The 13,688-nt window shown below is 43.6% G+C and overlaps 1 protein-coding gene across 4 annotated transcripts in view; it reads left to right on the forward strand.

Annotated features, from left to right (window-relative positions):
- The first annotated feature begins 9,746 nt into the window (after positions 1 to 9,746).
- LOC128305845 (diacylglycerol kinase 1) overlaps positions 9,747 to 13,688 on the forward strand; it is a 73,326-nt gene continuing 69,384 nt past the window's right edge. For 2 of the 4 annotated variants that reach the window (XR_008287468.1, XM_053043461.1), the window contains exons 1-2: positions 9,760 to 9,856; positions 11,648 to 12,146. The gene's annotated coding sequence lies outside the window, so the exon portion shown is untranslated. Of the gene's footprint in view, positions 9,866 to 11,647; positions 12,147 to 13,688 lie in introns of all 4 variants that reach the window. The other 2 variants (XM_053043463.1, XM_053043464.1) reach the window with 2 other exon arrangements.

Consider the following 13,688-nt stretch of genomic DNA (forward strand, 5'->3'; position numbering starts at 1 on the left):
GGTGAGGCTTGAAACGCACCGCACGCGCTAATGGGGAAGATTTTGACAACCGTGCTGGAACTTGTACAATCTCGAACTGATTGTTGACACCAGCTCGCAAAAAACAGCCCACCAAACAGGTTTCTGGTTGCGATCGCTCCCCTTGGCTCAGAAGTTTCTTGAAATGCATCTCTAAACCGATTCTGGCTCTCCGCTTCGCTCTGCTCAACCAACAATCAGCTGTAGATCAGAGTGCTCTTGAGCGGCGCGATGCGTTAACATTGACCGTGATGCGAGCGAGTTCTCTCCCTCTTTTACGCATGCAAAGGAGGATGCTCCCGAGGGGTGTCTTTATGAAAGGGGATTCCCACACACTTTACGGTTGAAGCATGACCACATAGAGAAGCATTCTTAAGGTAGAATCTAGGTGTTGCTAAAAATCGTTGTAGATGTTTATAAAATCTATCATTGAAATATCTTAAAAATGTGCTTTAAAGTTCAAAGAGACATATTTTGGGCAGTGGTGAGAAGAATAATGTTCTTTATAGAGACTTCGACGTTTGATTGTGATTATCGCAGCCTCCCAGTGGCGGGTTTAACGGTAAGTAAACTAAGCAATTGCGGGGGGCCCCGAGCTGAGACTGCCCGAGAGTTGAGGATTTACCTTTTTCAGGGAGTGGGTTAAGCAAAAATTGGAGTAAACAAGCTACGGGTATGCAGGTAAAATCCAAGATAATTTTATAAGACAAAGTCTACTGATCTACTGTTGTAAGAATGCCCCGATCCTGGGCTAGACCATTCTTCGGCAGGAGGCGAACACAGCAAATGTGTGCACAATTGTTCGAGCGCTTTGCAGGTGATGCAGTGCAGGTGATGAATTAGAACATTACTTACATTTCATGAAAGATAAGGACGCAATTCAAAGTTCAGAACTGAACATTCAGAAAATGCATAAAATAACAAGACGCATGTCACGCACTTTCCTAAACATTGCGATATTATTGAACATTTTCTTAACCATCCCAATGGCAAATGCCTTAGCGGAATGATCGTTCTCCACTTTAAAACGTGTTAAATCATATTTGAGGAATACACTAGGAGTAGAAAAGCTAAACAATTTAGCACTTTTGTATGTAGATTTATTAAATCAACTAGATACAGAGAAAATTATTCAGGGATTCGCCATTAGCAAAGTCAGGCGCAAAAATATTTAGCTCATACTTATAGAAAAGTATAATATTTGAAACATAATTAAATACAGTTGCAAATGAACTCCAAAATGGATAGAATCAAATTTTATTATTTGCCTTTAAACGCAAATTTAAACTTTTAAAAAACAAAATCAATAAGTTTAACCAAAGTGGAATATTTGAATTAAATTAAAGAAAAAAATAAACTACAGATATTTTCCATCTTTTTCAAATAAAACGTAAAATATATTTAATAAGAAAAGCATTTTTATTAGGGGCCCTAAAACTATTGTTGCTCAGGGCCTCCGCACTCCTAAATACGTCACTGCAGCCTCCTAGATTTTTTCTCCTCTTGGTGTGTTGCAAATTTTCTAACCCTTCTGTCCTGACATGTGCTCTGTAACGTCCTACTTCAGATCCCGTAAGGTTTTTCGTTTCGATTTTTCCCTGAGTTTGTGTGTGCTTACATGTGTTATTGTTGGGGGTTAATTTTGATCCCCAATTGTCGTTTAGTCTTCAAATAGAGAACTTCATAAACGGGGCCTGGAAGACACTTAGCCCGATTCATACTGTAATTTAATGCGTTCCACTTTGAAAACTGCTAGTGCTAGTTCATTATTTTGGCGATCAGACGGTCTAGGGGTGTGCTCCCCACATTCCGTGTCAACTGCCTTGGAACTCTCGGGAGTTGTTTATCAGTGCTCTTCTTGTAGGTGTGTCTGATGCATCACATCATTCGTCCCGTATATCCTTCTATGTTCCTTCTTGTTCCCTTCGATCTCGTAACCTGTTGTCGATCCCGATCATTGCTAACGAACCTTTTCTTGTTAATACGCTAAACTTTAACGTTTTTTAAACCTTCTTTGATTTCAACCACTCTCTAAGTACTCTACGCACTAGTCCTTCCTCTGTTGTTGGTCACAGCACTTCCTCGTCTTCATAATCTTTACCTGTATCGTCTTTTCTCCCTACGCTTCTACTTTCCTCTTCATTCCCTTCTGCAATTTTGTAATGAGTCCTTATAGAATCCTTGCTTTACACTATAAACAAATCAAATAACCAAATAAGTGCCAACACATTATCAATAAATCGTTTAAATTTCATATTGGATTTCTGTTCCCATTAAGATCAAACTGTAGCACGAAGTACCGAGATCCGAAGTATCTAGGACCGAATTGTTTAAATACTATCAAACTATTGGACAAACTAAAAAAGACTTGCTAACAGAGGTAGGATGCAAGAACAGAAAATTTTACTTTTGTCTTTTGTGTAAATTACGCGATGATCTAGTGTGCTAGACACGTCATAAGAATGTCACCCGACAATCCAACTTTATTAAGGGTAACTCAAATATTTTGTTTTTGGTTTTAGGTACTCTTTGCTCCCTTTAAATGCATTCCTTCATTCGCGGTAAATCTCTACCAAGATGGACTCTACGTGATCTTCATTTTGTCTTACTCGTTTATTTTGCAACATTCTATTGCTGTCGGTTTCACATTTGTACGAAAACGAAAATGATTTTATTTTATGTGGGATTAATTATTGGAATTAATTTATAAATTTTCGTACTGATTATGCCGTTCCTGATGAAATTACCATGAACGATTATTCGTAGCAGTTTAGACATGCTTATGGACTACGAACCAAAAAGCATGCATTGCACACCCCAGACCAGATACTCTCTGTACAGCCTTTCGTTATAGTTAAAATTTAACTGTCCATTTTGTTAATTAAAACAAATGTTTTGTTGCGGCAAGGCCTCATCGGAAACCACGCTGCGGAAAACCGTTCATAACACAATTAGCTGCCATAGCCAGTCATTGCGTCTAGATAAGTTAATCGAAAACAAAGTACAGCGTAGAGAAGAGAATACCAGAGCGTCATCAAGCTGCAAAGCAAAAATGTATGTGTAGCATGTCTGCAAACATTGCTGGTAAGTCTGTAGCGTTGGGTTGTGCTGAAGTTACTAGCAAAAGGGCCCGATCGCTGCCAGGCAGGCGTATGGCAATGATATAATTTATTAACACTATCAGCCCGTACATATTCCGTCCTCGACGAATTAAGCCATAAATTCATTACCCAACGAAACGCGAACCGTTCAAACCGCCGGCAGTTTCGACAAACACTGGGCCTGAAAAGTGAGTCGTGGTCTGACCCGCAATTTGTGTACATACCATTTTGCTGCACCATTCGACCGGCCCTTCGCTACCAATGACCAAAAACAGTAAGCCTGCCGGTTGAGGTATAGAACCCCCGAGGACACACGTGCCGCACTAAAGCGGAAGCAGGTGCACGGGCCGAAGCTCTGTTGTACGAAGATAGGAAAAAAGTGGAGATGATTAGGAAAATAAAAAATCCTCGCAGCCAGCCACCACACACCAACCAAACAACAAACCAAAGCAAACACAAATGGCCAAATGGTGGAGCCCGTTGCCGGCGGCAATCATTCTGAAATACAACCCTGCCCAGCGCCGGTTTTGCAGGAACAATCGTCCGATTCACGGCAACCTTAAAGCTTGACGCTAACTGCTGTCGAAATGTTTGGGTAGCGGCACGGCCACGTTTGCGTTGAGTAAACAAGATGTTAATTAGTCAAGAGAGAAATGGCGAAATGTTTTGCACGGGCTGGTCTCAAAACTTCCGGTACCTTTCCCGACTACCGCCTACTTCGACATCCCTGTTACGGTGGTTTGTCGTGGGTAAAGGAACGGATCCGACATGGTCCAATTTCCGGAAATGAGTAGCGTGCCATACTGTGAACGTGTGTTAGCTGAAAAGCTGACCGTGGAATTCTTGACAAAGTAACGAAACAGTGTGTTAAAAGTTTATGATGCTCAGTGGTGTATTTTTTTGTTTGTGTTTTTGTTCTGCTTGGTACGGTAAGGCAGGGAAAGTGAAAGTGTGGTTAACTTCGAGACCTTTGGCACGATCACTTTGACTTGATGAGGAGGGAGATGGTGTAGTGAACGATTCATGTCCGAGATGACACTCGGATCGTGTGATTCTAGCGAAAGTCCATTTTACATTTTAAATCCGTCGAAGTAAACATTATGTACAACATTTCAATATGTTGCTTTAATAATGAGGGAAAATATCATACAACAAGAAATGCTTCAGAAAACTACAACCAAAGAAATGAAGGAGCACACAATTAAGCTTTGGCTCATCCACATGTTTTCACTACTGCTGCCATATTAGAAAATAATTACTTGACACAAAACAAGAAAGTTATAAATAATATAAACTATGACATTTTGAGCATTTGACAATAATCAAGTAACGTTTATACGAACTGTTTTATAAAAGTGTACCAAAATTTCAAAAGGTGTTGCGTTTTGGAATTATGAATCGAAGTAACCATACGAAAATGTAACATTGTAAACCGCAGGAAAATAGTTTAAGGAAGCTATGATTTTTTTTTTAAATGGCTATATAAGCGGGAGCAATTGTTCAATAAAGCAGTTTTTGTAAATCGGTTGAAGTAGAAACAACGAAAAATGAAGGTTTCATTTATTAGAGCTCTGGTTTTCGGCACCTTACCCCCTTCTGTCTGTATAAGCTCCCCAAGCATTAGATAAGGAGCAACTAGCGGGAAGGTCTGGTAAGCGGGACGAATCACCACCTCTACTTCACCGGGAAAACTCCAGTCCTTCGCGTGGTATGCCGAAGAAGCTCGACGTGTAACAAAAGGTCTTCTGAAGATTTTTCTAACTGACACTAAGCGTAGAGTATATATCGTTGATTTTTATAGTGCTATTAACTGGCCATAATCAAATCAGCCACGAGACGAATTCTAATTAAACCTTGGAATATGTGTGCACTGCAAAAAAGGTATTCTAAAATTAAAAACCCTTTATAAAGAAGAAAACATAGTACTTAAAAAATGGTGCCTGTTAAAATAAATAAAATGCTGGGGTAATTATTACAAGGCAGTGGCTAATACAAAAATTATATAGAAATCATTAAATTTTCTGAACGATACCTAAGTGTTGTTGATTTCTTTAATATTGTTTCTGGCGGACGCATCAACGCCATCACGCCATCTCAATTTCGGCCTATCACTGAAAGGAGTTTACGGACTGGGTCGTTCGGTGTCATTCTCATGAGCTCCTCTGGCTCGTAATCGTAATGATCGTGATTATAGTATACAATAAGCTTCAAGTAAAATGATTTGTAAAAATGCCTCGATATTTACACTGCTTTTCTTCAGTTCTCAGTTTAGTCGTCCTGTTCTCTGGCCAGTCAGGCCTCTGAAGAAGCTCCCATCTTCTAATATGTAAAAAGCTGAGATCACCCTCCAAAACGAACTCACCAAGGAGAAAATGTCTACACCCCAGAAGACCCCAGAAGGCCATTGGTACTATTGTTTGGTTTGGTTAAAATAATATAGGAAGAAATGATTAAGGCATCAAACAATTTACCGCAAAACGTTATCTCTTTTGCGAGCATCGAACCCATATCCAATACGTATCGTAATATTACATTCCTATAGTGGCCGTGCCTGGTCTTGTGTATGGTGTGAGCTTTCAAAAATCCAACTCGCCTTCATTTCCTGTCAAACAAACTGTCTCTGTATCGTTTCTACCCCTAAATTATGGCTGATATTCGGGAAGGCATGTTAGTTATCTACGGTCTGGTCTATCCACACGATACACCCATCGATTCCGTGCCCATCCCTTCACCAGACAGCCGAGGCGTGTTATAATTCTCTCCCGTCCACACCCAACTCCGCGCACACCCTTTACTTGCCACCATCCCAGCTGTCGGTTGTCGATTTCAATCACTCCGACCCATTCTCCTTGCTCCCTTTCGGGTGGAACCCGCCTTGGTTTCACCCAGCCGTAACGACGTTCCCACTCCGAGTGCCGGAGGCGAAGGTCAAAGGACAATGCTTCCGGCATTTCGCTCCACGATTCGATGGCAATTTAGACGCTGTACCCCATCGCGCCATCGTTGCCGTCGTCTTTCGCATCGTCGTCATCCTTCTGCCGGCAGCTTCCATAGAAATGCTAATTTCTTTCATTGAAAGCAAAACTTCACTATCACCAGCGCCCATCACCGAATGACGTCATAGAAGCAGTGGTCGCCAAAGGGTGGCAGAAACCCGGGGCCAGCAACAAGCAAACAAAGCACCAGCGATATAGACCCACCGTCCGATCAATGCCCGGCCGGTTTCACGAGCGAACGCGGCTGTGGAAAAATCGATAACTTCACCGCGCCGCGATGGAAGGCGGTCCTGGCAATCGTTGTCATATTGGTGTCTGTTGGGTGGTGTGGGGGGGTGGCAGATTTACTTTCGAGGGTGTCACCAGCATGCCAGGGATGGTGTGACGGAGCGGAACCGCGATGGGAGGATAATGAAGAAATCTAGTCATTAGGCACGGTACTCGGAGATCATTCAACGCGATCTCAACCCACTTATCAGGCCCGAGAGGGCGGTCCTCTCCATGGAAAACCGTTCGAATCGAAACCGGTGCGATTGAAGTGTGTCTTTTGCTAAGCGGCGGCACACAAATCGTGACGGCGTGTTTGGGGACCCCGAAAAAAGGTCAGATATTTTATAATCATCCAAAACGCTATGATGGCCCGTTGACAGTGGCTGTTTGGTAAATGCTGAGCAGACGGTGGGCTACTGCTAATGATCCGAGCCACCCAATCGACCCCGAGATCCGTCTCGTCATGCCCGGACCTGTCATCGTTGCTGTCAGCCAGGGTCAAACATGGACGGCCGTGATTCGTGTACGCGTGGCACTCTTTTGTATTATTCGCTCGCACCCGGCCGCACGCGACACTGGGGCACACAATAGCGGCCAAGTGCTATTCAACAACTTCCGGCGGTAATTATGTTTGCTTACTTGTTGTAAATTATTCACCCGAAAGCAGCTTAACTATTGACGGCAGTGTCACTAAACGGAATCGTCAGGGAATCAACGCACAGCCAGCTGAAAGATCGTGACGAATCGACATTGTGTTGGAATTTTACAGACGTTTAGAATGCTTTGTATAGTGTATACTTGTTGTTGTTTAATCACTCTTGTTGACTTTGATCGTATTCTATTAAGATTCAATTACCTTGTTCCTTAAACTTTATTTAAATATAGGCTTTCAATAGGCCAGTGATCCAGTGCGATATCTAAAGAACAGTTATTCCATTTTTCCATTCAAAATTTTTGATATATTTGCTTAGAATTTCGTTCAAAAAAGGTTATTATAACGATTCTTTATTCTCATCTTATCGTCAATTTAATGAATATGAAATCCGCTTAATTGTTTATTTTTAAAATGGTGAATTCCGACTCGATTTTCCCGCACCTGCACACTACAAAATGCAAAATTTAGTTTTATTAAATGTAAATTTTATACATTTAGTATGTTGTTATGCGTTTTAGGATTTTTTTTCGCTGGAATGGAATGGATTAAAGATAATGCATTAACCACAGAAGACTACTTCGCTCTATTAAGCCAAATCCAACTAATCCGCTTTAGTTGACTAAATAATGAGTTGTTTTTGGTTCGTTAATGCACTTCGTGGGACTATACATTTTTAAAAAGTGTTTTGAATATATTTTCTTCCACAAAATGTTACAAACACATTCTTTGCACCACACACCATCGTTCATCGTTTGAAGTGTAAAAGACAGAACCTTCCAAATTATTCACCCAAAGCACTGTTCTTGGTCCATCATGTCCTTTCCGGTACACTATTCGATTTACCTTCGGGCGGTTCGTTATGCCATGCACGTGCATACACACACTGACGCCAGACATGCTTCACACTCACCATCGCTCTTCACCGCCGGCCTGCTGATGGAGGCGCCACACCGCGGATGAAACGGCGGTGGACTGCACCACACGCGGCAAACCGAAGTTTGCTTTTCGGGGGTAGATGTGGCACGGAGCAACGCGCTGGAAGCGCAATTTATTACGCCATCAGTTGAGCGCCACCTACCATCGTACGGTCCGAATGGAACCATCGTGGTCGAACGTGGTCGGAAATGGCAAATGTGCGGACGTTTCACCGGGTGGACCGGAATGTCCTGACGCGGAAGTTCCTGACGCGGTACAAACTTCACACCAGCATGTTCACCGTGTGTCGGTCTGTGTGTGTTTTATTGCGAAACGATGGAACAAGCGTGCGATAGGAGTGGGGTGATCGCGGAAATAGCGTGTAACGCTGCTAGGACCATGACGTCACTAGTGTGTGTTGTAATACAAGCGTAGTGGGTCGGTGTGCAACTGCCGTGAAAACGCTGAACAGGGAATTATACTCCTAAAAGTTCCAATAACGGTTGAGTTAAAGTTGTGGTTTGTTTTGCCTAACCTCAAGTTACTGTATTCGGTTGCTTATGATTGTACAATCGGCACCATATGGGAGTGCTAACTGTGCGTAACGCGTCTCATCGCTTGTGACGGGTGTAACAGGAAACGTCGCAGTTGTCTTAATTTTGTGAGCAATTTAATTAAATATAAAAATTGTACTAAACAGTAGTATGGTTACTTAAACTACTTTGAAAAAATAATATATTTTTTAAGTTGCGTTAACATCAAATATTTTATCCACTTCTGTGCTCGTTAAAAAAAGATTGACGCGTCGGGCTCTATCTTGCTCTATCGTACTTCAAGTGGATAATGATGGTTTTGCCGGCGGCTACCGTGAGGGCATTTGCAAACACCCCTGCGTGTAACTACTTTGCATACATTTTTTGTTTAATTCTCCACCCCATGTTCTACCCGCTGCGGTTCAGAAATACACCCAACACTGGGCAGACAAGATCTTCCCCCTTGCAGGGACTGGTTTTGGATATCGAACGTACAGTATGTCACTGATAAGCTCCAAGCGGCACTGTACGTCTATTGGTTTCGTGCCGGGTTTGTATCACCCTCCGGTGATCCACCTACCCCGAGCCGGAACCGCCTTAAATGGCCACCCCAACGCGTCACGTTCGGTTTCCGCCATCATATCAGCGTGTGTAAACAGAAATGTGGCACACACAAAAACACCGACAACACACGGCCCAGAAGCACGTGAAAATGCCGAAAGCGTACGAGAGTTCACCGTGGTGAGCAAATCGTGTTGGATGCGTGAGCGCGCGCGCGCGCGCGCCAATGTTCGTTTTTGTTGTTTTGTTACGCGCCTGGTCCAAGGAATAGACAAACAAACCAGACGCCATTCTGGCCGATACTGCCGCGAATCCTTGGGCAGGAAGCCTCGTCACGATGCCACACCGGGTATGTGTGTTTTGCTTCACGCTGTACTCGCACGCACACAACCAGCAAAAGCCGAAAGGGGAACATCGGGCCCATGAGAGAGCGCCGTTCGTTCTCACGCACTTTTATTGCGGAGCTATTCGTGGTAAAACGGGGAGAACGCACGTTCGGGCAGTTCGAAACATTCGAGCAGTTTGGGTGAAATGCTCCGCGAATAGTAATCTAGTGGCCGTTCCACGCTCTCGCTCTTCCAGTTTACTACGAATGGTTGCCGCGATCGGTTGCGCTTCTAGGCGGTGCGTCGTGTCGTCGTGTGTCCGGTTATTTGTTGGATAGATTTCGCTGCATTCACACGGTGGAACCGAATTTCGGATGTGCCGTGGAACGCGTCGTGGGCAGGGTCCTTACGACGGAGAGGGCAGAGAAGAAGAAAAAAAACACACACGGTTCCACCGCACGTCATCAGTCAACCGGGACAGGTTGGTACGGTACGGTGCGCGGCCTGTTCTATAGTTGCGATCCCAAGACACTGGTGTCTTTTGTAGTGTTTGTTTGCTAAAAAAGAGGGAAAATGGTGCTTGTGTTTTGCTTGGCAACCGTTACAAGCAAATCGACCGTGATTTTGCGATATGTGCGAATGTGTTCAGTGTTGGTGCCCTTTTGCAAACAATTCATCTAATAATTGTTCGAGGCGGGTTTTTTTAACTGCGGCTATTTTTTTATCATTATATCGACATCTCTACACTCCATTTTGGTTTCTATACAGTGTGCATATGTGTACGTTGGCGCGTGTTTAACTTTTTTTTCTGTTCAAATGTGTGTATTCCGGCAATGGTTTGCTATGGTGACGATGGTACACGGAACGGAACATCTGTAAACGATTTGATGCTCGAATTTCAGATCAAACGGCACACCAACGCGCGCTACACCTCATGCCGGACCCCAGTGTATCTCTGTGTGGGACAGCTACCATATGGATTGATGCTACCGTTCTGGTTGCCGCCGTGAATACGTCTACGTATTGGTGTCGGTCCCTCAAACGCGTCCCAAAACGCAACACAGAAGCGTCGATCGTGCCGGATTTAAGCCTACTGCGTCCGTATTTTTTAACCTTTCATTTTTCTTCCGTCCTGCTTCTTCCATTCCGCTGTGCTCTTCATCTACGCATCACACCGGGCCAGTGTTGTGTTTGGTATGAAAATGTGCAATCCATCTTAGTAGACGTCCTCCGCACCATCTCGCAGCTCGTGGGTCAGGTGTTCCATTTCAATTGCTTTCAAACGCAACCCGTTTGCTGGGGGTGCCCAACACCTCTATCCATGCAATTCTTTTACGCGGTCTCGCTCTCTCTCTCTCTTCCGTCGTGAATGATCGTTGCCCGTTGTGATACGCATTACGGTGATACGGTGAACCGAATGCGCATCCGTTCTCGGAACTGGCCAAGTGCCCCGTAAAACAAGCAAAACAAGTGGCCAATGTACGGGTGCGGGCCACCGTATAACATGATCGAATCGAACGCTTCGGATATGATGGTTGCCGCCATGGCTACGGCATCGAACATCAAACGATGGTGGTCTCGACCATTGAGCCGAGGGTAACACATATTTCATCTCCTCTTTCGAGTGGAAACGCGAATGTTGGAAAAAAGGGCAGGGTTTTCCAACACCCCGATGTAACCCCGATTTCACACATTGTTTATATCGGGTTGAGGTTTTATTTTTTGCTTCTCCTTTCGTGTACCGTAAGCTACAACCCGATCATCCGAAACCCTTTCAGGGCTGACCTCGGGAACAGCGACGTCACACGAATGCGCACGGGTGTTTCCTTTTTCGTACCAGATTACTTACTCATCCGTGTTGTTTTATCTTCTCGCCTCTGCTCAAACGAATCCTTCGCGATATTTAAGTGATCCGCGGGACCCGCATAGAATAAACGGTGTCCAGTTTCGGGAACGGTTCGAACACAAACAAACTAACTTTTCGGAGTGAAAAAAAAAATCCAAATCCTATAAGCTCAGTGTCTGTACGGAGTTGCGTTAAGTGAAATCTGTGGCAAATTGGTCAATTTTTATGTAGCAGCGCGCAAAAATACTTCGATTGTCTGCAAATGAATAGAAAATAAAAAAAGGAAACGGCAGATGAATGATGCCGCGGTTCGCTTTGCTGCTTGATTATCGCGCCCGACCCCGATGCTCTGGATGCAATTGACGTGTTTGGTTCATTCTATCTCTCCCTATATCTTTCACCTTTCACCATCTCTTCGCGAAACAGTGTCCGTATTTCACTTCGACGGCTACACCGCCACGAGTTAAGGTAAACATTGGCTAAATTCCGGAACACCGGAAAAAGAAGTGTATTTTGGTGGCTTTGAAAAAAAAACCCCCGAGCGCGACCCCGCGTGTGTAAATGTTGCATGGATGTTTGTGACATACGCCGGCCAGAATTGGCACCTCCGCGCATTTCCCTGCCAACTTCCCAGCAGCCATTTCATGCCGTGTGCGCACGATTCGTGCAATTTATTGTTTGAAAAGTTTCCTCACCAAAGTGTGCTCGCCGCGTTGTAGTCGAGGCAAACCATGAGCCCGCTGGTTGCTGCGACGGCCGATATTATTGCGTGTGGAAAAGTGTGCTAGTGGTTGCCAGGGCGCGCATGAAGCTTTACCTGCTGGAAAGGAAGTAGACAGCTATAAAGTTTGGGTTCTTCCTTCCCATCCCGGCAAGGATAACTCAGCGAAGTTTGTCCAGCTCCAGAAGCAGCAGCTAATAGAAGGTAGGTGATTTTAGAGTCTTACGCAGCGTCTTAAACATTATGTAAAATTTCACCCATTTTGGAGGGGCAAGTTTGTGCCGTCTTGAACGCGGTCGGACGCGAAGATAAAGTAGAGATTCGAGTCCCTAAAAAAAAAAAGAATCCACGCAAAGACCGTGTCGGTTTTACTACACTGCAGACAGTGTTTATTGTTTACCGTCACTTAAAACGAGCTGATAACTCGTCTGGTGACCTCCGGTCTCGTTGCGCCTCTTGCGATCTCGTCTCGAACGAAGGGATGGCAAAAGATAAAGTTTAAGCTTATCTCAAGCGTACGCGCAACCGGATGTGCCACGTTCCGTTTTCCATCTCCATGACGCGTGGTACTTGATGCTGTCGATTTGTCTGCTCTACCAGCTCAGTCAGTTGCCAAAAAAAGGAACTGAACCTACAAATTCATGTTGAACATTCCAATGTTATTACATTTTCATCCAACGGTTTCATCCCTATCTCGCCTGCTTCCTCGAGCGATGGCGATTGACTAGCTGTATTTGCACACTTTGCTTGGTTTGTGTTTTATGAAGCTTTTACCAAAAAAAAAAAATACCCAAAAGTTCATGCGAAACAAGATACGAATCGGGGAAATAATCTTCGACGAATAACTACTGCTCCGGAGCAAAAGTATGGTTTCGGTCGATGTTCCAAACAGAAGCATCATCTGATGCTCGTTATTGCGTTCGATGGAATTGTATTTTGTTTGCAATCGGAATCGATCTAATACCACGGAGCAGCGGAAGTCCTTGAAAAGCGCCGATGGTGTGTTCTTTTAAGGATGCGGTGTTCTTTTATCAGAAACGAATAATCATTTTCCTACTCTACGTAAACAATTTTACTGTCCGTCTGCAACAATATCGCTACTCGTTTGTGCGAGATAAGGGTGGCTGGAATTCGCATTTGCTTTCACCAGCGTAGAAAGTTCAATCGAAAACTAATTGCATTAGGGCGTGCCGTTCGTCATTTATTGCCCGCTTTTTTTGTTTGCTTTGCACGGCGCAATTGGCGCGATTGCAATTAATGTTGAACTAATTGAGCTACAATGTGGCCACGACAGTGAGGAATGATTATTTTTCAAAACAATTTGCGATAGGCGTACCAAAGCAGGAATGCGTTTAATGTAACTTTAAACTATTCAGAGAAATTCAGGTCAAAGTAGGAAAAATTAATCACCTCAAACTGAAGTCATGGTTGCACTTTTGATCAATCTGAATATTGGTTAGAATTTGAAATATTTGATAAAAAAGTAGCGTCCTCCGTTTACAAGTTTTCAATTTCGTTTTACAGAGTATTTTCGTTTTGGCTCAAATTTTGGCGGTTTTGGTGGAAACTTAAGACATATTTCGTACATAATAATATGTAGTAAATGTAAATTAAATTGGTGACACCTCATTACATTTCGGTTGAATAGAGCAGAACCTTTTTAACTCAAAAATAAATCAAAATTTCAACGTAAAAAAAATCGAAAAGTTTGAAAAAGAAAACTCACGAATTCGCAACATTATGTTC

The sequence above is a fragment of the Anopheles moucheti genome, chromosome 3 (genome assembly GCF_943734755.1).
Source record: "Anopheles moucheti chromosome 3, idAnoMoucSN_F20_07, whole genome shotgun sequence".
In the NCBI taxonomy this organism is placed as follows: Eukaryota; Metazoa; Arthropoda; class Insecta; order Diptera; family Culicidae; genus Anopheles; species Anopheles moucheti.